Here is a 24,917-nt window from a genome sequence, read left to right as displayed (position 1 = left end):
CTACCCCCTCAAGAGGGAATGAGAGCATGTGGGGCAAGTCCTCCACTCTCCTCCCTTCTCTTCCCACTTGCACCCTTAGACTTGCTATTTGGAGCCTAGTTCCCCAGCTAGGAAAAGACTGTTTCGGGCTTTTCTGGAGCAAAATAGAACCAAACGGTGGGCTGTAAAGCACAGCGCGTCCCTCCTAGCGATACGCTCGTTTTGAGCTATCACACGGCCCATTCCACGACACGCTCTAAAAAATCTAGCAAAAAAAACAAACAAAAACACGCAAAAAACTAGTCACAAGGCCTCCTAGAGCAGCTTTTTGACACCTGAGGGTATCAAAAGCACATGCACTTACGCTCTGGGCGGGTGCTAGAACACGAGCATATTGAGGGTGCCTCTGTTCATACGGACACCCATTACCCATCCACGATAGGCTCTAGACCCTCAGCGGGGACACAAGGTAGCACCACCCAAGACCCTAAAATAGCCGCTAGTGATTCCTCCTCCGACTCAGAAATCATGAAGCATACCCTACCCAAAACACTGAGAGAGAAGGCCATGCACCTCCCGAAGCTCCACAGCCTAGTACTAGTATGTTTAGCCGTTTCATGGAAACATTAGGTAGAGCTACTCGCTCGGAACCTGATGCAAATGAAGCACACGAAGGGGGTGGGGAAGTGGACTCTCCTTTCACATCGCACGTGGACCCCACACCCCCAAAGAGTGTCCATGTGGATATCCTGCCAACTTCTTACCAAGAAGGCCTTGTTGAGCTGCCTCCTTCAGAAGTTCCCTCTAGAGTACCGTTGGTGACAAGTAAAACCACGGGGAGCAACATTGCTTCTACCTCACAAGAAACCGTTAACACGTCGACTCTAGAAGGATTGTTCATTAATGATCATTGGACATACGACCTCCACACTGAGGTGTTGACGGATCTACACTCTGGCCACGCCTACCATGTAGGATGGATAGAGATTGTACAATCCACCTCTAGTGCCACGAGCATCGAAGATCAACAGAAAATGATCTGTAATGTTATCCATGGCATTATTCAATCAGAAAGGCAAAACCGAGGGGTAAATATACTCTCAACTGGCCCATGAGATTTCTGGATACGAGCAAGGCTCAACACCTACTCTATCACAAATGGAGACTCCTCTAATGAGTCCCATGGACCCATCTTACGTCATTTCACCTGGGGTCTCTATGCAATCTGAGCCTTCGAGCGACAACTTTAGCTTCCCTAACTTGGCTCAACCCTCTATTAAGGAAAACACAGTGCTCACTCCAGGGATAGGCTGACAGAGAATGTACCGATGACATCTATGGTTAGCGCAGTGCCACTACCTAGTGTCGTAGTACCTAATATGGGGCCTCGACCGTATGTGCCTCTAGCCCCTTATGCACACATGGCCCCCACACCTCCAATTGTACCACTTGTTTATGCTCCTCGAGTGCCGCTCCCTAGCCCTTATCCGAGTGGACCTATGCCCGGTTATGTTCCATATCCTGCATCATCCACACATATGCCAAGACCGGTACCCGTCCCTCTCCCACATATGATTCCAAGAGTACCTCCACCGGCCCTGCCTCCTCACATAGGTGACTTGGCAGCGTTTGCTCAAACCATAGGTCGATCTATCGCGGAAAATATGCGTCATGCATCTGATAGAGAGCCTAGAAGTAAGGCAGTACAAATTGCCAAACTCACGCAAAAATTCAATGGGGACGAAGATGCTAGAAAACACATTGAAGTGTTTGAACAAGTATGTGATTCCTTAGGGGAACGCAACGAACTACATAAGTGCAATGCCTTAAGCTTGACATTAAGTGGGAAGGCTGGAGATTGGTATAGAACCCTAAGGGTGGACGAGAAAACAATCTACCCTACCCTTCGAAGGTTGTTTCTAAAGGAGTACATACGAGAAGGTGTGCTTTGGGGTGTAGCATCTCAGCTACAGAAGGCCGAACGTAAGGAAGGAGAGTCAGTAAGGGACTTCATTAGTCGTCTAAAGCACTTAAACTCTCGCTGCCCTGTAAATGAGCGCTTCAACAATAACCAACTGCTTGATCGATTCATTCGAGGGTTGAGGAATGAAGGAATCTATAATGGACTAGTGATTAGAGGTATCACAACCTGGGAAGATGTCACTGCCAATGCAATCCAATTAGAGGACAACTTGATGATAGCAGGCATGAGGGTGTCTACTGACACGAGATCCACTAGCTCACAAGCCATTGAGTATGAACCCATGACTGCAAAGCCCATTGCCAATGAGCCAAAGGTATTTGAGACATTCTTGACAGACCTCACCAAGGCAATCCAAGAGTCTCTTAAGGATAATCGACCCCCTCAAAATAGTCACATGTATCCAAGAAGGGAGCAACAATGGTGTTCCATTTGCTTAGGTCCACATAGCACTAGTGAGTGCCCTACGTTTAGAGTAAAATTTAATGGAACTTGCAACGCATGTGGTAGGTATGGTCACCAAGCTAAGGATTGTTTAATGATCAAACGTATGATGGCAAATAGACCACCTGTAGCCTGGACGGATGCACCTCGAGCTCCTGTATTGATGCCTGCTCCACCTGTTGAGCAACCCTACATGGAAGATTGTTAGGTGGTAAGTCAAGCCGGTTTATCAAGCTGCTGCTCTCGCATCCAGAGGTCAAAATATCAAACACCCAGGCTAGGAGGCCACCTCTTCAATGCTACGAGTGTGGTGGACCACATCGGGCAGCGGAGTGCCCTATTAGGCTGCAAAAGAATGCTGCACAGATGCAAATGAATCAAGGGAGCACGTTTGCAATGCCCAATACTCACATGTAATCGTTGTGGCATAGATCACTTGATTGCCTAATGCCCCTATAACCCAAATGCACCTAAAATCACACCCCTAAATTTGGTCGAAATTGCTAGTGTGACATCGCCAATACCACCCGTCGCACCCGCTTATGCGATTACACGGTCCATGCTCCAAGGGCCAGCCATATCCTCGAAGAGAGAGATACCGCGTCAGTTATCCCAAGCAAAGAAAAAGAAGACACGAAGGAGGAGGTCGCAAAATACGGGAAATTCAAAGCCAAGTTCCAAAACAAACATAGGAACAGGAGATGACCCCGTGTATATGAATGACCTCGAGATGATTCAGATTCACTCGAGACAATGGAGACTAGATACAATACCACAAAGGGAAAGACCGACAAAGAAAACCGTAACATGGAACCAAATGAAAACCGAATAAGAGAAAACCATAAAGAGCCTCTGAAACACCACAAGTGTTACCAAATCCAATCCAAGACCCCCAAGATAAACCGCAGGGGCAAAAAGGGAAGAATCGTAAAAGAAGATTGGGACTACCCAAACCCAGTAGACGAGATGAGCAGGTGAAACATCTAAGAGGTTTAGTGGAAGAGACTCAAAGGAAACTAGAACCAGAACCCATGCATGTCAAAATTCATGACACAGTGTTTCCCACGCAAGTTCATCCACCCCACATGAACCATAGACCGTTAGCCATATCTAGTATCATCCAAGAAGGGAGTGAGGACGGGACATCACAAAGTGAGCATACACCTTTCTTGTTGAAAGGATGTTTAACGAAGGAATACCTGATCCCATTGAGGAATATGAGATTCCATCCTCACAGTTCCTAGTCAAGGACCTACACCCTGCAAAATGCCAATGACTGTTGCCAAACTAGGGACTTCATGTCTTCTGAGGTCCGAACCACGATCATAGCAAAGCAACGATCATAGCAAAGCTGTATGGAGATCTTGAGTTATTCCTTGCACTTCGAGCATTCCTTAACGGAGAGCTACAAACGGGATTACCACAGTTTGCGCAACCAAGTAGGCTTGACTCGATTATGATTGATGAGGAAAATCATGTGCAATCACTTGACTTAGATGGACACGAGTCTGTGATCGAGGTACCCATTAACGAATTAGGGCAGTATTTTGAAGGCGACGAGTCTAATGCGACCCTACCCATCACTACCAAGGGATTAACTATAAAGGGAATTCTTGATGGTGGTGCGGGAGTTAGCATCGTTACAAAAGATTGTTACGAATCCATGGGAAAACTCCGCCTCAGTGTTACTAACATTGTGGTAAAGATGGCAAATGGTACCATAGCCAAACCTATGGGGATGCTCAAGGATCTTAAGATCAAAGTTCTAGGACACAAGGTACGACATACGTTCATTGTAATGGATTTCTCTAAACACCTTATGTCATATGAAATGATTTTAGGACGACCATTCATGAGGGAAGCACAAATGGTTCATGATTGGTCTAAAAATCATGTCTATTTGCAATTCCAAGACTCTGTCCTTAGAGTGGATTTGGTGACTCGTAAGGTACACCCCTTAGGGAGTAAAACCATTATTGATCATCACTCTGACACCACAGTTCACTCGGCCCCACTACAATATTGTTACACTTGTAAGAAGGATACAGACATTGGCCAAGATTCTCCTTACATGGATGTGTTACCGGGTATGACGGAATCAGACAACGTAGACTGGGTACACCTAGCTGCAACCATAGATACCTGGGGAAATAGAGGAACCACTTGGGTCACACCAGAGAGGGAAGAGGTACCACAAATTGCACCTCTGAACATGATAAGTGCCATACATGCATCTTCTAAGGGCAAGGCAATTGTAGACCAATCTGACAGTGACACCGATAGCTCAATAGAAGACCTTGACCAACACGACTCAGACACTGACTCCCACAGTGAAACGTATTCTGAATCTCATGAATTAGAGAGTGGAGCAAGTTCAGAGTTAAAACATTCGGAAGGACCGAGCACATCAACCGATGATAGCTCCTCCGAGAGTGAAGAGGACACCAACGAGGACTCCTTTAGTGAGCCAGATCTAAATGCAAATCAAAAGCAGGTCTCAAATAAGAAAAAGAAAAACTTTAAGAGGCGTCGATATCGAGCCAATGTACGTGCTAGGATAAAAAAGAAGAGATCCTCAGCAGAATGGCTCAGAATATATAGGATAGGCATGTGATGCTCATCGTAAATTGGTAGACGATTGGGGTGAATATCTCCAAAATGTTATGTGGTGTAGACCACGACCCCATGACATAGCCCAATTAGAGATCATAGACAAGCCAAAGTTGAGCCGCACTGCAAGGAGACGTCAAAACCAAGAGTTAGCTCGACAACACAAGAAAGCAAAAATAGAAGCACAGACCAAAGCACAACCAGAATCCACAGACTTGCATCCTGCACCAGAACATTTCAAATCTTACACCACAGGGGAAGCAAAGGTTGTGTATACAAAAGCCCAAAGAATACCTATCGATGGGGATAATGGAATCTATGATGGTCCGGCAATAGTTAAAGAAATAGAATTAGCCGACCCTGGTGAAGAATCAAAACCTGTTTTTATTGCCCAAGACCTCACAGAAGTTGAAGAGGCGGTCCTCAAAGAGCTTCTCAAGGAATTCAAGGACATATTCGCTTGGACATACCATGATATGAAAGGTGTTCCACCTTCTGTGGTCCAACATATAATCCCTATGATTAGCACTGCGAAGCCCGTACAACAAAGACCCTACCCGATGAATCCTAAGTACGCAAGGATCATTCAAGAAGAACGAGAAAAGCTTATCAAATGTGGGTTCATATATCCTATTGAACACTCTGAATGGGTGTCGCCAATAGTTATCGTGCCAAAAAAGAATGGGAAACTCAGGGTGTGCGTGGACCTCAAAAAAGTTAATGCAGCTACTAGAAGAGACCATTACCCCCTACCATATTCCGAACATGTACTTGAAAGAGTTGCAAGCAAGGAAGCTTATAGCTTTCTAGATGGGTACTCAGGCTACAACCAAATCACAATAGCGCTAGAGGACCAAGCTAAAACTGCCTTCATCACAGAATTTGGCGTGTTTGCATTTCGTGTGATGGCTTTTGGCTTAACAAATGCCCCTGCTACATTCCAACGATTAATAAACACTGCTTTTAAAGAATATTTGAGAGGGTTTTGTGAAGCTTTCTTAGACGACCTTTGTGTTTACTCTTCTTGGAAAGAACATCTATCATGTTTGCGGAAGGTGTTTGAAAAGTGTAGGTTATATCGTATCTCATTGAACCCGTTCAAATGCCAATTTTGGGTCAAGCATGGAGTTATTTTAGGGCATATAGTATCTAAGAATGGTATCTCAACCGATGAGAGAAAAATTAAAGTGATTCTAGAGTTACCACCACCAACCAATTACAAGGGAGTTCAAAGGTTCATGGGACACGTGGGTTATTATCGACGGTTTATTTTATTTTTCGTTGAGATAGTAAGTCCTTTGTACAAGCTTCTCATTGAATTTAAATGGACTGAAGAGTGTGACCAGGCCTATGAACAATTGAAGAAAACACTAGCAAGTGCTCCGATTTTAAGGACACCTAACTGGGATGTCATTTTCCATGTGCATATTGATGCATCAAACTTTGCTATTGGGTGTGTTCTCACTCAACCAGGAGAACATAAATTGGACTATCCCATTAGCTTTGCAAGCCGTCAATTGAACGATGCTGAAAGGAACTACACCACTACAGAGCGAGAAGGTTTAGCAATGGTTTATGCAGTAAAGAAATTTCTCTACTACCTTCTGGCAAACAAGTTTGTATTTTATGTGGATCATCAAGCGTTGTTGTATCTGGTAAACAAGCCATACTCCACAGGAAGAATCACACGATGGTTGTTAATTCTTCTGGAGTTTGATTTCACGATTGTAGTGAGACCCGGTAAAAGGCACGTCATGGCTGATCATTTGTCTCGCATACCCAATGGTGAAGCCCCTACAGGAGTTGATGATGAATTACCCGATACTTCCCTATTCATAGTTGAGACTATGCCTGAATGGAGTGACAACATTGTTAACTTTTTAGTTAATGGTTTTCCACCCAAGGAACTTCGTAAGGATATCGCTCGAAGGCTAGTAAAAGAATGTGAACCCTATTGTTTGATTGCCGGAACTCTGTATAGACTAGGCAAGGACGATATTCTTAGGCGTTGTGCCCGCGAGGATGAATATTTGTATATCTTGCAAGAAGCACATATGGGCATAGCAGGAGGACATTTTTCAGGAGACCTGACTGCTAGAAAGGTGCTACAATCAGGCTATTGGTGGCCAACTTTATTTAAGGATGCATCACTATTTACAAAAGGGTGTGATGAGTGCCAACGTTACAAGACCACACAGCGCAAAGACAGAATGCCCTTACATCCTATTAAAGTAACCCAACCATTTGAAAAATGGCGCTTAGACTTTGTAGGTCCAATTAGTCCCGCAGCTCGCAACACTCAATCTCGATATATTCTAGTTGCTACGGACTATGTAACAAAGTGGGTTGAAGCTAAGGCTTCACAAAAAGCTGACGCGAGGACAACAGCTAAGTTTCTTTTTGAGAACATTATCACAAGATTTGGTTGCCCTTTTGAAATTTTTAGTGATAATGGTACCCATTTTATAAATGAGGTAATAAGAGAGCTTACCACGACCTTTATGATATCCCACCATAAGTCTACACCTTATTACCCGCAAGCTAATGGACAATCCGAGAGCACCAACAAGACTCTAATCTCTATTTTAACCAAGACGGTAGAAGCTCATCGCACTGATTGGGATTTGAAGTTGACATCTGCTCTATGGGCATATCGTACTGCTTATAAAGTGGCTATTAATTGTACGCCATTCAAAATGGTATACGGCCAAGAAGCGGTTATGCCTTGGGAGTTTGTCATTCCTAGTCTTAGGGTAGCTTCGCAAGAAGGATGGAATGGTAACCCCTTAACCGAGCGTTTGTATATCTTAGAAAAACTAGACAAAGAGAGACAGTTGGCTGTGCAAAATGCTCTTGTGGAAAAGGATAGGAGAAAGAAGTGGTTTGATCGCCATGTGAAGGAAAAGGACATCAAAGTTGGTGATAAAGTCCTTATGTATGGAGTACGTAAAGAGAAGAAAAAGTTGAAATATGCTGGTAAAGGACCATATAGAGTATGTGAAATTACCCCACAAGGTACTCTTCATGTGGAAACTCTTGATGGAGTTGAAACCATTGGATTCCTCAATGGGAGTAAATTCAAAAGATATTATGATCCTTTAAGCCAAGAAGAACTACGGGTCATTCATCAAAAGAAGTCCGCCAAAGCACAAACCGAGTTAAACAAGATACAAGCTCAAGCTAAGGCTAAGGAGCGACAACAATGTATAAGACAAAAACGAGAGGCTAACCTTGGAGTCACAAATGCATTCCACGTGGAAATCGAAGAGGATTGGTTGGAGTCTGACACACCTCTACGATACCCTATTGAGTTAAATAGTGCCTATGGAAAAGTGCTATATAACGCCTTATTGGACACGGGTGCTAAATATAATCTGCTATCCTATGGGGTGTGGTGCCAGTTAGGGAAGCCACCTCTATCTGAGAGTATTATCCAAGTCAAGGGTGTCAACAAGAAAAAAACTACGGTTTTTGGAATCTGGCACACTTCTGTCAGTTATGACAATGGAATTATAGCTCAAGACTTTTTGGTCATGCCTACTGGAACTATGGAGGGTAATATAAACCTAGGACGCACGTGGATGATAGCCACCAAATGCACTATTGATTGGGGGACTGGGGGTGTCACAACGCAAAAACCAGCTCTTATCCCTACCACTCAAGCCATAGTCCCTGAGATATTGCCTAAGGAAATAAAACCCAAGACATTGCATGTCCAGGAGGTTGAACCATACGTCCCCATTGCCCAACTCTCTAGATCTTCAACTGATGTAGTTGAAAGAAAGCTTGAGACACACAAGAACCATCCTAATATAACAAAGAAAGCATACAAGTGGGTCCCTAAATCTTCTTTAGTAACCATGGCTGATGCTAAAAAACGGAAGCCTCGTAAGAAACGTCCCACTCGCTCCAAGAAATGTAAGAAAACGTGGCGCTGGATTCCTAAACGACTATTAAAAGCCCAAGGATACTATGATGGAAATGAGCAAATTTGGGTACCTAAACGTAAAATGTGTCCTTCCCTATCGACAACAAACCCATATGAGTCAAACAGTGTAACGCTAAAGCCAATGGCAGACCGTGGGAAGGGAAAGATCACAGAATGCTACACACCTAGTCCAGAGCTAGTTTGGGCTCCAAGGCAAACCCAATTTATTCCACCTAGCTCAGAAAGGGGGGAGTTCCATGAAGCTTCTAGCTCCTCATGTAATACATACATAGAGGTAAAAGCTTCTACACAGCCTCCATCTATAGTAATGGACCTCAATGAAGCTACAAAAGAATCCACACCTCCCAGTGTTCAAGAATCACCTGATAAACCACTTCAAGTTCGATCCTCGGAGAGTACCTTACCACCCTTGCAACTTGACGAGGCACCTAGGGTAATAGAAAACTACTGGCAAAAATCCTCACCTATTACCAACTGGAACAATTGGTTTCAAAGGGTGACAAGCTCATTTCAAACGGTATGATCTACCCAAGGAAGGGGGGAGTGTTTGTGGACATCCATCATTCACTTGCTTCCCTCTCAACCTTTCTCCCTGACCTCTTAATCTCCGATCTTAGGGAATGTATGTATAAAGCCTTATACTCACAAAAACAAGATAAAAAAGTAAAAGAGCAAGAGCCATCACACAAATCATAAAAACAAATTATGCACAAGAACACGACCCTTGTAATATTTACACTCTAACCATCATCTATTTGCGTGTACAAATATGGCTAGTATGCTAGAGTCATCCACTCCTGCCTTGGGTGAGAGGTACCCTCGTTACTTTTCACAAATATTTCACATGGTCTTTCCAGTGCTTGCATGTGAATGGGATTTGATAGGTACGCTAGCATGTGAGAGGAATTTTGAGGAGTTAGAATGGCTGATACGTCTCTTGACCACGTCTGATCCATACTTAGTAAAGAGCGTTTCTCCCATTGCACAAGCCTACCCTTTTGACCAAGATGACTATAGGCATCTACTGACCTTCTTAGTAAACATGGGCACCTATGATGAAGAAGAAAATTTACATGACTACACGGATGGCACATATGGTCTCATGGATGATGACTTTGTTTATCTCGACGACGAGGATAGGGGTTTAGCCTTAGGGTTTCCCCCCAACCTCTAAAATATCCTATTCCCTTGACTCTTTAGGGGGAGTGCAAATAATTAGGTTAGGGTTCCTTATGTTTTTTGTTGTGTTCAATAAGTGTTGGTACCTTTTCCCACTAATGTGCCTCCTGGAGGTATTCCTTCTGTTCCCTAATGTGTACAGGAGTGTGTTGATGTTGATAGGATTTGGACCTTCATGGAACCTTTCTCTCGTTCACACTTCAAATCAAGCGCGACCATCAACACAAACAGGTGTTTTATGTCCATTAACATTGCCCTTATCTTTTTGCATCCATGTTTGTCTGCTTTGATTGTGATTGGTAGCATAATATTCAGCGCATTTGCTTAGTATCAAACATTTAATTCAATGTAATGTTTTGTCATAATCACTTGTCTAGGTCTAAAAATCAAGCAGTCCGACCAAGCTAGTTTGACCAAGCTAGGTATTAGAAATCTTCTCTTAATACCATGGGGAATGCCTTCCTAATACGCAATGGTTACTTAGGTTCTTAATCCGATTTAGGCAGCATTGTGTGAAATGTACTAGGGCTTTCTAGTGGGCTTAACCCTATTGACCTTTAGCTTAAGTATTATAAAGGGAGTTTACTAATGTGATGAGCCTGGGGAGGGTAACAGTGTTATATGACCCTCCAAAGTTACAAAATTAAAATGCTGAAAATGAACAAACAAAAAATCAAAGTGCCACAATGTAAAATTTTAAGCTGGAAGAGAAATCCCTGCTTAAATTGATACTTCACTAACATGTATCGCCTATGGTACTAGAGCCCTAGAGGTTCCCAGTGTGGGCGCTTTTCCTTGAAAAGCAAAAAACCCAAGGCATACAAAATAAGCACACACATCAAAATTGAATCAATGTGAAAAGACTTTGGGGGGTCAAAGAAAAGGTAATCAGTCAGGCGATGATTTCATGAGAAATTCCTTTTATCGTAGCTTAACTACAAGGTCTTCTAGGTATAGCCTCTAGTCAGCCCTCGAACATCAAATACTTGGCTCTCGCGATTAAACAACTTAATTGACCAGAAAAAATTGAGAAGTTACCCATGGTATTAATAGTCGAGCTCTAGTGCCTTTTGACCGTTAAATTAGCGACCCCAGACTTGTTTAATTTTTTACCTTTACATCTGTTTATGCATTTGATTATATTGCAATTTAATGTTTATTGCTGACAAATTGTCTAAAATTCTATTACCAATCAATTTGTCTGTCTAAAATTGCATATGATTTTTAATTGTATATGAGAATGCAATTACTGTGGCACTGTTGTTTGATTTTGCAGTGATTGACGAAGGCTACGCACATCCATGTCGACTGCTCTCCCATCTCGACGAACGAGCTTCAACTGGATAGCTTCCGAGGACGGAATCTACATCAGGAAGGGGGCCATGTTAACCCTCACGGCACACGGACACCCTATGATCTATGAACGTTGTATTGTTTAGAGTCAGGTACCGGGCTTGTCGGACCAATAGGAACAGGGTAAGGGTGATCGCCGATGACAGGCGCACTCTAACTGGAATATTCAAGGAGTTAGTTGGCTAAGTATGGGCGCCCAAGTGTGAATGGGGTGAGCTCATATAAAAGCCACTAAACCTAATTTCTACTCATTCTCTCATTGTGCAATAGAAGCCACTCTTGCTCCATCTCCACCTTCTCCTTCACCATCTCCTTGTGTGTGTGTGTGTGTGTACGTGTGAGAGAGTGTGTGAGAGTGTGTGTGTGTGATCGAGCGTTGCGACAGCACGACGGCGGCGAGGCGGTTGAGCGCGACGTAGCGGTGTCTCCCTCTTCTTCGCGGCACGGGAATCCTTCATTCGCAACTACGCAGGAAGGTGAGTGACACACCATTCTTCCTTGTGAGCTTGTCTGTTGTATGACTGTGTGCTAGGAGCCTTTGTGGCTCGCACACGGCGCGTAGCAAGTCTCTAGCCGTGACACAAGTCTCTCTCTCTCTCTCTCTCTCTCTCTCTCTCTCTCTCTCTCTCTCTCTCTCTCTCTCTCTCTCTCTCTCTCTCTCTCTCTCTCTCTCTCTCTCTCTCGCAATAGTCTGCACAAAGACTGTGAGTGGTGATGGAACTGGTGAGGAGATGAGCGGGGCAGCGGTTGGTTTTGTCCAGCAGAGTTCCACAGCTTGGATGCAGAACATTGAGAGTTGATTGACCGACGAGGAGTCCATGCGATATATGGACCACATAGCAAGAGAGGGAAGGAAAGGAAAGGGAAATGGGGAGGAAAAAGAAGAATAAGGTGGGTTTTATTTTGCAAGCGAGGGGCCAAGACAAGAATGGGAAAATTTGTCTTCTTCTTCGGCTTGGTTGAGGGTAAAGCAAGCCCAAGGAGTTTTTTTTGGCATGATGAGTAGAGAGAGAGAGAGAGCTCTGTGTGGAGAAAACCATCATGGAAAGTTTGGTGCGGGGAGTTGGAGAGAGCACGCCCTCGTGTGCATTTTTTTGTATGTTTCGGCCTACGGCCACAATGGTACCTGTTTTTTGTTGTTGAATGAAGAAGGTCCCTCCATTTTGAAGTGTGTGATCATTTCGTGCCGGGTTTCCCTTCCCCCTTCTTCTGTGCTCCGTTGTAAGTGGGTCCAGGTGCGTGTCAATAGTGTTGCCCCCCGACAGTGTGTGTGCAAAGAGGGAGAGAAATGGTGTGGTGTTTGTTGTGTGCGAAGGGCGGCGATTGTTGGTGCATTTTCTATTGGTAAGGGTTGTGTTATGCCCTGTGTGGGCTCGCATAAGTTTGTGTGAGCGCGTGTGCACATGTGATCTTGGTGATTGAGTTGCTTGGAGGTGGTTTTCAAATGGGTAGGAGTGTTGTGTATGCCCTAAGCTATAGGAGGCATTCTTGCATGTGTGTTGGGCATGTTCCCTGTTCCCGCTCTCCATCTTCTGGTACCCCCACTGAGGAGCACACTAATTGCTCCCACTGGTGAAGTAAAAATACAGGTTTTTGTATTGGTAAGGATGGCGTCCCAAAGCTATGGTCCAGTTTTTACAGGTGAAGAGAATCCAGATGAATGGGTTGCATATTTTGAATTGTACATGTTGTCTTTGCGAATACCTAACGAGGACAGCAAGATGCAAACCTTCCCGTTGGTGATGCATGGAAACGCTAAATTGTGGTTCGAAGCTTTGGAGATGGAGCTGAGATAGGCATAGCTGACTCTACGGACAAGATTTCTACATGATTTTCATAGGAAGTATCTCCGGTTGAGATGGATGCAAGGCTAAAGGCTTTAAAGCAAGATGTAGGCGAGGAGTTCAGTCTGTTTTTGAATCACTTTGAAGCATGTTGGGCAGAGTTAGCAACGGCTATGCAACTAGCCAATGGTGAGTACTTCAGATAGGATAAATTTATGGCATGCTTACATCCGAAGGTGCGAGAGAAAGGGGACTTTGAAAGCCCGGAGAACTACAACGAGGCAATGGCAATCGCAAGGTCAATAAGTAGCAAAAGATAGAACAAGGTGTAGTAGGTTATGAAGCGATGGCACCTGTTCAACCACAAAGTCCTCGAGAGTCAACTCAGGAGGAACATCAAGGGAATAGGGCTATGGCTGCTATTCCGCAGCAATGGATATGTACGATTCAAGATCTATCGGAGCAGATGCAAGAGCTATGGTTGAGTGTAATGGATAGGGGACAACCAAGAGGAGCAAGGGGCAGGGGCAAGCCGCTACTTGGCAGGTGCTATAATTGCGGTGAAGAAGAGCATTATGCGCCAGACTTCTCTCATCCACTGAGGGAAAGAGGTGGTATCTACCCATTCTTGGGCAAAGGGAGAGGCCAAGCACAATTTAATGGCTCGAGGGAGCAGGCAATTGAGAACCCAGTGCAGCAGACCCAAACGGATGGCGATGACGTCCCTAGGGTGAACATCATTGGGGTGGATAAATAGGATGTCGAAGTGTTGGCCAACAAAAGAGCTAGAGTTGAAAGGGAGACAGAAAGTGAGCAGGAGACTAGAGCTCATAAAGGCAAGGAGAAAGTATACGAGGGGAAAGAGAATCGTGAAACTAGCAAGAAAAGAAGGCATTGTAGGATTAAACAAACGGATTTCCATCTTGGGCACGGCCATCCAGAGTATGATTTGGTGAGTAATTTCCAAAGTTAAAGAGCTAATATTACTTTTGGACATTTGTTGGCATTTAACCCAACGTTGAGGCGCTAATGGTCGACTACCATTAGCACCAGGCTGCCAAGGGGTAAGGGCAATGTGCAGCAGTGCAACATATGGCACTCAGCCTATAGGTAGCCCCACGGATGTTCTTCCTTTGGTGGATGTTGCCATCGAGAAAAGGATGCAGGTTCAAGCCTATATAGATGGTGGAGCACATGTTTGCGTCATGACAGAAGCCACAATGAGGGAAACAGGTGTTAAGGCGGTAGCCAAGTCGAATGTGCCCATGAGGATGGATAACCATGCTAAAGCTAGTTGTTTGGGCGTGGCCCAAGACATAAGAGTGAAAGCGAGTGCCTAATCAACTTCTTTGTGATGAAAGCTGGGGATAACGCATATCCTATCATCTTGGGTAGGCCATGGCTATTGGCAATAGTTTCCGAACAGGATTGTAAAAGCAGGGTGTTTACCTTGACTGATAAAGAGAAAGGAAGACAGGTGGTCCTAGATCTGAAAACCAAGGAAAGCCATTTCCATCCTATGGTGGCGAGAGACAAGGGTGACACCACCAGCTATGAGTACAAGACTAAAATAGCTTATGATGAGGGCTATACAGATATGAAGGAAGAAGAAAGTGAGGATGATATGCTCAAGATTGATGCTGACTTGTTTGGGGACATTGGGGAAGAATCTAGTGCAAAAGAGGAGTTGCAAGCACAGGTGCATGTCATAGGCATTGAAGAGGTGGTCAATATGCTAAGTCAAGACTTGATTGAGAAGGAGAAAGAAAGCTATGTCTAGTTGTGTGCATCCTTTCCGAACTTATTTGCAAAGGAGTATAAGGATTTGCGAGGAGCCAAGGGTGTTGAGCACAAAATAATCCTCAAGGAACGATACAAGCCTAAGGTGCAGAAGCTAAGGAGATTGAGTGAAATTCAAAAGGAAGCCCTTTGGCAGGAGATCAATCAATTACTAGATGCAGGCATTATATACCCCGTGAAGGAGTTAGAGTGGGTTTCCCCGGTGGTTATCACTCCTTAAAAAATTGGGAGATGGCGGGTGTGTGTTGATTACAAGCCATTGAATGCCGCGACCAAAAGAAACCACTACCTGTTGCCATTTCAAGATGAGATCTTAAATCAGGTGGCTGGCCATGAAAGGTATTCCATTATGGATGGGTTTTTAGGTTACTTTCAAATAGGGATTTCTCTTGAAGACCAGCTGAAGACGACATTCATATCTCCATGGGTTGCTTTGCATATCGCAGGATGCCTTTTGGGTTGGTGAATGCCTATGCCACCTTTCAAGATTGGATGAAAAAGGTGTTTGGTCCCTATTTGGGTAGGTTCATTAGGGTTTTCATGGATGACATTGGATGTTATAACTCAAGGGTGGATCATTTATCAAAGCTGTGACTGTGTTTTCAGAGGTTGGATGAAGACGGAGGTCAGCTGAACCCCAAGAAGTGCATATTAGCACAACCCCAAGCACCCTTCTTAGGCCATGTGCTGCCACAAAATGGAATTGAAGCAGATCCAAAAAAGGTCAAGGCTCTAGTCTTGATGGATCCTCCTTCTAGTGCACAGGGTTTGGCTTCGTTCATGCATAGGTTGAAGTATCTGTCAAGGTTTTTTTTGGATGATGTCGTAGTACGTATACCCCCTTCAAAAGAGGGCGTAGCAAGTGCATGGTTTTGAATGGGATTAAGAGGCACAAGTAGCTTTTGATAAGGTGAAAGGAATCTTGTGTCAACTACCTATAGTGTGTCCTCCCAATCATGAAGATGACTTTTATGTTGCCATGACGGTAGGCACCGTAGCCATTGAGGCAGTATTGCAGAATGGGAAGAAGATAAAAACCTATTTATTTTGAAAGCAGGGTGATAAGTCCTAGGGAGGCGACCTACACTGTTAAGGCGGTTACGCCGCTAGCGGAAGCTAAATAGCGAGAACTCAACCAACAACAGAATTTGTCAGACGAGGACGGAGCTTGACCCGCAGGCGCATGGAAACAACTAGGTGGGTGTCAAATCACCTACTCGACCTTCTAATGACAATCACTACTAAGGAAATCAAATCTAAGTTCTAAAATACGCAAGTGACTGAAATTCGTACTACGAACGAATGCTATACGAAACAGGATCTAGAATCATTGAATCGATCTCAAACTCAAGGGGAAGTCTATACACTAGGTAAGAACAACACCCTAAAGACTTGAACTGCAAAATCAACCTATAACCACTCCGTGCGGTAAACGCGTATGAAGACAGGCCGATAAATACAGGTGACCGAAACTTGACCCCGATGGTACTAATGTGTAGCTCTACTCGTTGTGGTTCTATAGATATAATGCACGCTCAATTCCGACACACGAGTTGGAAGAAAACTCACACCGAAGCTCGTAGGAACTTACCACACATAGAAGCCGATAGCTCGCACTCTTGGTATCTGTGCGTAGTTCTCACGGTTGCTAACACAATGGCGGTGTCGCTTCTCCAATGGCGGCTCCGTAGCTCGCGTAGCAAGTAGATAAGACTCTCTCTCTCTCTCTCTCTCTCTCTCTCTCTCTCTCTCTCTCTCTCTCTCTCTCTCTCTCTCTCTCTCTCTCTCTCTCAGACACAGTCACGGCGCTCAAAAACTCTCTTTGATTAATAAAACTGAATCTATTTCCTTAGGTTACAAAAACTTTGGCTTATATACCTCAGCCTTGGAGGTGAGAACATCTCTAACTAATTACATCAGCAAGTGAAATTACTTCGGAATTACAAGCTGGAAACTCAATTGAGTCCCGTTACTTAATGAATGGCTCCAATCAAAATCAATGTCGGAAAGACATTTATTACAATCAATGGTTACAAAAATGATGAGTGTGAGCAAAAATGTGGGTGTGATCCTCTGCTGGCTCAACACTCCCCCCCTCCGCGTTCATGTCGTCCCTGACATGACTTTTATGCTTGGTCAATAAAGTCCTGTCGTCTTGAGCATCTGCAAATGTGATTCGTATCGTAGGTTGCCGATGGTCAAGGTTGGGCCGAATATTTTACTTTCGTGGGTGAAAAAGCCGGTGTAGAAAGCTTCTTCGAATGTTTGCATGTGGAAGATAGGCAAAAACATAATCCTTTGGTATAGGAGGTGCAACACTTTTGGAGAAGGCTGCAATGAAAGATCATATATCATATCAGTCACTGTGTCGGCCGTCGATAGTAGACTCGAGGTCGTGGCTTTATCTGGCGTGAACACTTCAATGCAAGCTAACAGAGTCCTGCAGATTTTCTTGAGCATCTGACACGAAAGGTCAGGAGAGCCAGTAAAGAGCTTGATGGTGCCCGTTAGGGTTTTCACCATGTAGGCTTTACCTATTCTCTCTCCTGCCTTTGGTCCTGGCATCCTGGGATAATGAAGCCAATTTGGCTTCTTTTCTACAATCTTGCCATGCTCTTTCCAGTTTCTCACTCTTGGCACCGGGTAGAAGGTTGCATTCTCCCGAATCTCCTTTGGTGCCTCCACCAAGTAGATGAGGTAGGCTGGGTATTTGTTCAGCCAACCTTTCCTCCATCTAGGTTGTGAATCTACTATCTTCTTTGACTGTTCCTCCTTTGTGATGTCGCCTTCGTAAAGAGCGACATACTGCTCCTCCTCTATTCTCTTTTTCGTCTTTAGCACTTCAAATTTCATCAAAGGGAAAGGCAGGCTGGGTTGCATCCACTCTTCATGGAGCACTTTTGTGTCTAATCCCTGAAGTCTAATGGAGATGAGGAGTCTCCTCTCCCATTCCATTTCCGCCTTTGCACTCTCCTCTGCTGACTTTTCTATTTGGTCATGGAGCCTTTGTTCTTCTTCTTCAGAGATTCCTGAAGTCGAGGCCACCTCGTGAGCTGGGGCTGGATCTTCAATTGTGGTTGCCTCTCCAGTTTCTGGTAGCTCTATGGCTGCTCCACCTGATTCTTCGTGTGGTGTCTCTGTCTCTCTTCTTTGTTGCTCTTGTAGATCTTGGAGCTGTTTGCGGAGGGCCTCATTCTCTGTCCATAGTGTTTGATTTTCTAATGTGAGCCTCTCCTCTGCGGCCAATGATCCCTCTGCAATGTGCAACCTTTGCACTTGCTCTAATCTTAGCTCTCTTTGTAAGCTTCGGATCTGGTCTTCTAAAGCTGGTACGAGAGTTCCTTCTTGTTCGGTTCCTGCTCTGCTAGCTCTAGGGGTAGTCCTAAGTCTAGTGATTGTTCTTTCTTGGAGCTCGACTCTTTCCCTTAGCTCAATGAGCTCATCCTTGGCTGCCTCCAACTCATCTTCTATCCGCTCCTTTGCTTCCTGTGCACTTGTTACCTCTCTTGAAGCCTCGGCTAGCTGGAGTATCAAGCCGTCTCTCTCATTTTCCGCGTCATGGAGTGATGCTTTATGACTTTCAGATTCAGTCATAGCATTCTCTAATTTCCTCTGTAACTCTGCTTCCCTTTGTTTGGCTATCTCAATCTCTACTTCCTTTGCCCTGGATCTTTCTTTGATCTTGCCTAGCAGTTCATGCACCATGTGCATGTCTTTTTCATCTTCATCTGTCAACTCTAAAGCTCTTTCTGCCACCACCTCCACTGGCTTCGGCTCTTCCAGTACGTTCTGTTCGTCCAGTTTCTCTTCACTTTCTTTTGTACTCTTTGTTTTTTCCTCCGTCCCTCTCCGATCATCTTGTTTTTGTAGGGTGATCCCATAAACTGCCTCAAGGGCCTCTGCTTCAGTGTATCCTATAGCTACCAGATCCTCATAATCATTTCTCTTTTGCTGAACTGGATCTATCTCCTTTTCTTTGGTCTCGGCCTTCGGCTTTTCCAAATCATCTATGTCCATCTCTATTGTGGTCTCTTCCACGATATTTTTCGTCTTCTTCGGGCTTGGTACATCAGTCATAGAGGGGTATATGTCCTCAGCTTCCTTGGCTTTCCCCTTGTCGGCTTGCCCGTCTTTCTCTTGAGATTTAGTAGACTCATCTACTTTCCCTTTCCCCTTGTCGTCCTTTTTCAGCTCAGCTTTTAAAAGTTGTACCTCCTCTTCAGTGTATGGCTCGACAGGTTGCTGCTCCAGTATAGCCTCTGACTCCTCATAAGCTTTAATATATTGATCGTATTGATCAACATGTGGCCTGGCTGAGCTAGTTCCGACTTTGGTGGGGTCTGGCACCCACTTTTCTTCAAAGTCACCCTTTAGAGCTCTTTCTGCTCTAAACTGCTCCACTAGTCTTTCCATTCTTGCCACTTTCTGACTTTTGGTTTTCTTGGGAGCAACCTTCTTCTTTACTTTCTTCATAAGCGGCTCGTCCACCTCCTCTTCAGGTTCTGAAACTATTTTTAGTTTCCGGCGTGCTCTTGTGGACGCCCTCTTGGATACTTCGGGCTGTTCTTCCTCCTCGTCGGCTTCTCTAAGCCACTCATTCTGGGAGGGAACCTTTGGCCACTGATCTCTAGCTCCAATAGCTTCATAAGCTATTCTTGTCATAATTTCCGCTCCTCCTATGTACTTTGGCTTCTCGTTGTGCATGGCAATTACTTGCTCGTGGATGTGTTGAGCGTAATTCACCTCTTTTGGCATATTGCTCTTTAATGCCCATGTGATGGTGGTCGCAATGGCATGGGGCGGTGTCGTATACTTTTGCGGTCTTTTACTGCAAACATGGAGAAACTGGTTGTACAGTCGGCAAAGGGTTGCCGCTCTTTGGTCCGCCATATCTCCATAGGTTGCATTCTGTTTCTTGGATCCATAGACCTCTATGGCCTCCCTTCTTTCCCTGACAGAGCTCCCTTTGTTGTGCAGCTTCAATGCGTCTGCAATGAGCTGTGGAGTGATCTGTACTTCTACTTTCTCTCCATCCATGGCTGTCAATGTGGCTTTCCCATCCTTCTGAATGGATGTTTCCAACTCGTACACTCTTCTTGTATCCACACCTGATGGTCTCGAGGTGAAGAAACTGTGCAAGTCTGCCCTTTCTAGGTACTTACTGATATCTTGTGACCTGCTATAATCTACCAATTCCTGTGGGATCATCGGTACATCCACCGCTTGCCCTTGAGGATCTCTGAAAGTCCCCTGGTAGATCTTTATTCCCTCTTTCTCCAATACTGCTTCCTCCACCCAAGTTTTGGTTGGCTTGAGGGTTTCTGCTGGAATGTCAAAGGGTTCCGCTTCTGCAAGAGCATCTTTGATTGTCGGTCTTTTTCTCTTCGTTGCCGATAACTTGGCGGAATCCATGGATCCTGTAACTCCAATTTCAGAAGTTAGCGTCTTTTTAGTACTGAAAGCCGAAGTGAAGCTTTTAACTATCCAAATGACTTGAAAATTGAAACATGAGCTATTCAGGGCCTAAGGATGCAAGGTAGGTGAAAAAATATGCAAAATGGGCTCAAAATCATGCTGGAGACATCATACACGTATGATGTATTTTGTGTCAAAATGACTTCATATTGGTTGTGCTTGTAGCTGATAGTGTATACATGAGTATCATATGCTTGGATTTGAGTTTTGGATCCCATTTGGTCAAGTTTTGGCCAGTTTAGTCCAGTTCCAACTCTTGGCAAAATTTTGAAAGGGATTTGGATTTTATGATCCAAATTGGATAAAACTTGGTGGTTCACTTTCAAATGGCATGTAGATCACTTCTATTTGGTGGTTGAAGCCCTGAGGTGCCAAAATCACATAGTGAGACATCATACGCGTATGATGTCTTTTAGTGTATTTTTGGACCAAATTTCTCTATAAGCTTGGATTTGGCTTTAGATAGGTTTATTCAGTGGATTTATGAAGTTTGGATAGATTTTGGGCTAAAAATGGCTCTGGAGACATCATACGCGTATGATGTCTTTTTCATCAATTTTTCATGGGATTGGTTCTGTGGACTCTCCATGTACTAGTGAAGGACTGTCCCTACTCAAATCTTGGTTTGGACTTGAGTATGTTGGATTTGGGCCAAAAATAGGCTTTATGTGAAGGATTTTCCCTCAATTGGGCTAATGGGGTGATCCACTTGACCAAATGGTTCCAAATTTCATATGTAGCATGTATTAGATATATATAATGGATGTATGATGACAAATGAGCAGTTTTGGCTCTGTAAGTGCAAATAGACATCATACGCGTATGATGTCTTTTGTGTCAAAATGGTGCTTTTTGGTTCCAGATAGCTTGTAGATGTGTTAATCAACAATCCTACAAAGTTTCATTGAGTTTGGAGTTATTTTGACAAAATTAGGACCAAAAATCAATTTTATGGCCTAATTTGCGTCTTTTTGGTTTTCCTTGGGTTTTCTAACTCCAATTCTCATGATACTTGGTTCATAGGATGTGATTAACATGTGGAATGAGGCTATGCACTCAAATGTTGAAATGGATGTGAAATTCATGCTGTGAGACATCATACGCGTATGATTTCTTTTCTTGAAATGTTGGTCTTTTTGTGCAAAGAATGCTTTGTGCTAGTGCCCTAAGCCCTGCTAACTAGTTTTCAACTTAAAAATGTCATCAGTTTAGCTAAAAAGCCCCCTTATAGGCATTTCAGTCTCCGAAGTCGTCTCTTTGCCGTGGGGTTGAATTTCTTCAACTTTGCTTCTCGAGAGTTGCATTTCTAGCTCATTGGATATGTTGTGAAGCCATCTATTTGGTTGAACTTGACTTTGGCTCCCCGTTCTCCATCTTTCTCCATTTGGTTGCCCGAAAGCGTCTTTTTCACCATCGGTAAGTGAATCACTTTCTTTTGGGTTTTGCTTGCAAACATAAGTCATCCATGTATATTTGAAGCTGCTTGTGAAGTTTCATTTCATTCGGTCGTCAATTTCAGCCGTTATGCCAAAATGACGCTTTGTGTGTCCGTAGCCGAATCGGTTATTCCGACCTACTTTTGGTGGTCCAAACCTGGAGATACTCCATGGTTGCATTGTCCTTGATGTGGTTGAACTTCCTCTGAAGTTTCGTGTCGTTTCGACAACTTTTTCCTGTTTGCCTCTTGCAGGCTCTGTTGACCTAGGGTTTTTCTAGTCGTTCTTTCTCGAGCTTTGAGTGTTAGAAACCCATCTTCTATACTAGGGTAACCCACCTATAAGTTCTTGCAAGGTTTGATTAGGCGGTTGTGCCACTACCTAGCATTCTACCGCATTCCCCGTCTGCCCTTGTTTCTTGGTTTTGGTCAGTTTTCGCGACAAAAGTTAATGATAAGCATCAAAAGCTTATGGCAACGAGTCTACCTCTCATGTCTGGTGTCCTCTGAGCTCTCGTAGCAGTCATAGAAGGCTGTAGAAGGTTGGATGCTCCTGTGTGCTCTTTGCTCTCTCCAAGAAGGTAATAGTGGAAATGAGCTTGAAAGTGAAGTGAAAAATACTTAACTTCGGACTTCCCGGATCACTTGTTACCAAATTCGACATGTGCTCCTATCTCATTGTGAAATGCACTTTAGGATTTGAAATTTCTCAATTTGGACTCCGTTTGACCTGTTTCTGAGTATTCTGTCCACTTTGCCAAAATTCTGTCATTTCGGGCTTCCCGCAACTTTTCCCAAATTGTACTCAATTTTTACCATGGGTTTCCCTTGTCATAAGGATCATCACCATCTATTCTTTTCTTTTTTCTGATCTCGTTTCACCTGCTTTTTTATTTTTCTTTTACTTTTATTAAGAAAATCATAAAAAATAAAGAAAAATAGCAAATTGAAGCCAAAAAATTCCAAACATACACAATAAATAGCTGGTAACCCTGTGTATATGAATATACACTTATTTGTGATTTCTGGACTTGGATTACCACTTTTTTCCACTTTTTAACTCCAAACACACTCTTATTTAGTGATATTTACACGTCTAGAGACCCAAATTCATCATTTGATCTCTTCTTGTTGCAAAACAAGGTATATAAGGACATAAATATTATCAATATCCGCAATCAAACATAAAAATTGCAAAATCATGTAAGACACTGCCCTTGTAATATAATTTTTGTTTTTCTTTGTTTTTGGCGCTTGTAGCTGCTTTGTAACTCCTGTATACCTGTATACCTCCCCCCCTCCTAGTCTGAGTCCTCCCGGACGACTATGAAGTGTCTGTGGGCGAAGCATTGTAGTTGTTTTGGTCATAAGTTCCCAATGCAATTGTAGAGCGATGATACAACAGTCTTTCCAATAAAGCTGCTCTTTGTTTGATTGAAGGATTGGTGGTCGGGTTTTGGGTTGGTTTTGGCACTTCGGTAGTAGAATCAGTAGATGGATTCTTCTTTACTTTGTTGTTCTTTTTTACAATCCAAATCTGCTTCCGCTTCACTTGTGCTTGCCACAAACTCTTTTCGACCCAAACCTGCTTTGTTCTTTGTGTTGATTTCCTCGACTTGAAATACCTAGGAGTTTCCGTTGATTGTACTGAAGGGAGTTCCTGTTTACAAATCTTTGGGATCCAAATTTGCTTGCTATAGCTTTGTGCCGTCATGAACTTCTTTGGAATCCAGATCTGTTTCACTGTCCTTGATTGTCTGGAATCACTCTGTTGTCTGGTATTGAAGACTTTGTTTTCCACCTTTGTGTTCTCTGGCACAACCTTTTTTGGTCTCCATACCAACTTTGACTCCGTTTTTTCCCAAGGTTGAGCTGTTATATTATTGCTTGTCTTCCTTATCCCCTGTTGAGAGTTCCTCGTCGAAGAGCAATCCAGTTGTATAGAAACTTTTGGTTGCCATTGCTTCTTCTTTTTCTCTGGTTGTTGTTTACCTTTGTCTTTGGATTCGTCCTTTGGAGTTGGCTCTTCTCCTTTGGTGAACGTAACTGATTGACTTTCACCTTCGTATTTGATAAGCACTGATTTAGAACTCCAGTCAATCATTGCATTGTATTGCTTCTGCCATGGTTGTCATAGCAATAATGGATGTTGTGTAGTTTGGTCTTCAACCACGTAAAACATATGAGGATACACATACTGGTTAATCTGTATATGTAAAACTGTGCATCCGAAAGTTTTGATTGAATTCTCAGAGTAACTCTTTAACTCTTGCTTGGCAGTTTGTAGTTTAGTGTCATTTGTCAATTGTCTATACAAACTGAGTGAAAGTAGGTTAGCTTGAGCTCCTGAATCCAATAGTGCTCTGGCTTTGATTTGGTTGGTTCCTACTTTGCATTCAATTATGGGTTCTTCTTTGTCATTATCCCTTTCTGTTATACTGACTGCGTTTATTCATATTGCTCCTTCATTGCGCTGTTTCTGACGTAGTAGTCTTCTTTTCTCCATTCTTTCCTTCACCTCGGCTTGCGCTTCCTCCACAATCTTTTTCTTTTTCTGGACATGCAGCTTTTCTTGATGTATTTTGAGAAGCATGTCTTGGGTTAGCGGCAAAAGATACTTTTTCACTCTACATCCACTAATCCAATTGGGCATTTCTTCTCCGTCTAATGTAGCAAGCTTGACGGCTCCACTTGGTGATAGATCTTTAATCACCAGAGGTCCCATCCCTCGCTTTTTAAGCTTCTTAGCATGCTGTTTCAGAGTGTAAACTAGGACATAGTCCCCAACCTTAAACTCTTTAGTCCGCACATGCTTATCAAAAAATTCTTTTTGTCGCCTTTTTTGAGCGTAGATAGAAGCTACTGCTTTTAGGCAAAGCTCGTCTAGCTTTTCCAGGTCATCTATTCTAGCAGAAAGCTCGTGCCCTG

The sequence above is a fragment of the Adiantum capillus-veneris genome, chromosome 1, assembly GCF_014529385.1.
Source record: "Adiantum capillus-veneris isolate H3 chromosome 1, ASM1452938v2, whole genome shotgun sequence".
Classification (NCBI taxonomy): Eukaryota; Viridiplantae; Streptophyta; class Polypodiopsida; order Polypodiales; family Pteridaceae; genus Adiantum; species Adiantum capillus-veneris.
The sequence above is the reverse complement of the archived record's forward strand: the minus strand, read 5'-3'. Positions refer to the sequence as shown.